Source organism: Manihot esculenta, chromosome 7 (genome assembly GCF_001659605.2).
Source record: "Manihot esculenta cultivar AM560-2 chromosome 7, M.esculenta_v8, whole genome shotgun sequence".
Lineage (NCBI taxonomy): Eukaryota > Viridiplantae > Streptophyta > Magnoliopsida > Malpighiales > Euphorbiaceae > Manihot > Manihot esculenta.
Genome location: NC_035167.2, coordinates 29,992,115 through 29,994,239, shown reverse-complemented (window position 1 = coordinate 29,994,239; position 2,125 = coordinate 29,992,115). Strand labels below are relative to the sequence as shown.

The following is a 2,125-nucleotide window of genomic DNA, read 5'->3' as shown; positions in this document are numbered from 1 at the left end:
AAACCCATTCCTTTCCCTTACAAATCATCGGTACCAAAACCTACCACAACAGTACAAGAAAACCTGCAACATGTAGATGTGTACATGAAATGGAAGAAAGATTCGTACTATGAGTGGATAGAGCACATACACAAGTCCAGAGAGCTCAAACCCATCCTTTCTTGAAAGATTTCACAGCCCAAAACCCAAATGGTTGTATACCAATCTTTGATGTATCAAAAAGAGGACTGCAATTTGATGTGAAGATCAAGGTTGCTAGGTTTTTGAGACAATATCCCTCAATCTTTTGAGGAGTTTTTCGGTCCAAAATATAATTTGCCTTGGTTTAGATTGACTGAAGAAGCTGCTGCAATTGATAGAGAAGAGAAAAAGGTGGTTGAGGAGCATAAAGAGGATTTAAGAAAGAGATTGAAGAAATTTATATTAATGAGTATGGAGAAGGTGTTGCCTTTCAAGATTATTAAAGGCATGTTATGGTATTTGGGTTTACCGGAGGATTTTTTGCAGTATCCAGATAAGAATTTTGACAGTTATTTCAGAGTTGTGGAGTTGGAAGATGGATTAAAGGGATTGGGTGTTGAAAGCAGGGAAAAGCTTTTGTCAGTATTGCAGAAAAATGCAATGAGGAAAGGATTATATTCTGGAGAGCCAATGGAGACAATTGATTTCCCCTTTTTCCCATCAAAGGGTTTGAGGTTGAGGAGAAAGATTCTGGATTGGTTTTAAAGAATTCTAGAAACTTCCTTATGTATCACCCTATGAAGATAAATCACATTTAAACCCTAATAGTGATATTGCACAGAAAAGAGTTGTGGGTTTGCTTCACGAATTGCTTTCTTTGTTTGTTGAGCATTCAGCAGAAAGGAAGAAATTTTTGTGCCTTAAGAAGTATTTTGAGTTGCCTCAGAAGGTGCATGAGGCATTTGAAAGGCATCCCCACATGTTTTACTTGTCTTTCAGGAACAATACTTGCACAGCAATTCTTAAGGAGGCATATGGTGATGATGAACTGGCTATGGAGAGGCATCCAATGGCAATGATCAGGAAGAAGTACATTAAGTTGATGAAGGAATCCGAGGTGATTTTGAAGAGGAGAAGAACAAACAATCCATTTGTTCAATAAAGGAAGTTGGATTTGGAAATGGATATTATCACTGAAGAAAGAATAGAAGAGGAGAAACAAGAGGGTTTCAAGTAGACAAAGTAGGTACTAACTAGAGTATGCAGTTGATTTTACATGATGTTCATTGGTTTTGGTTTTCATTATAGATTGTGGATAGGCTAATTGTAGTACCCCCCATAGACTTGTATCTATTATTGAAGAGAAGGCAGCATTATACACTTGGATGGCTGGTCATTATACTATTCTTGATAGGTATGAGTTTCATTATCTTTTTTTCCTTTTCTTTTTTTTTTTTTTAATTTTTTTTAAAAGTGTGATGTGATATATATAGTTAGACATACTCTCAACTACCATAATATAAACATTGAAATGTTAACAATGACAAATCCTGGTAGCCTATTTAAACTATGTGTGGCAATGTAGTAGCTGTTAGAGCTCATATGACTTGAGCTCTACCAATTTAAAGTAATTGCAAACTCCTAGGTCACTTTCTGTTATAGAGTTCCCTCCATCTTGGTAATCAATGTAAAGAATATTGGACACACCAGCTTCATGCAATTGAGAATTATTCATTTATATTCAATTGCCTAAGTCAAATTGTATACTAAACACTATTGGGCACTTTCGAACTTAACTGGGAAAATTTTGCAAACTAAAACGGGTTTGATAAACAATGAAATGCAAAACGTCCAAGTGAACCAAAGTATTCCATCTTTTTCCCCTTTTTTTTACCTCATCTGTTAGCTGGAAAGGAGGGCAAAAATGCTGGTTAAAGATTTGATCTAGAAGTCTAGAACGCTACCAAATGCATGATTATTAAACCATTCACCCCACACAAAAAAATAATTTTACAAAATAGTATATGCATGAAGTCCACTAGTCAATGATAGCACATGTCTGTAAGAACATCTACAGTGGTTTAAGTCCCTAATTACACTTTTTTGGGTCCTACTAATGCCACATCAGGCAAGAAAGGAATCCAAAAAAAGTGGGATTCAACTC

The 2,125-nt window shown here is 35.7% G+C and overlaps 1 pseudogene; it reads left to right on the top strand.

The window, feature by feature from the left end:
- On the top strand, positions 1 to 2,125 carry LOC122724039 (annotated as a pseudogene).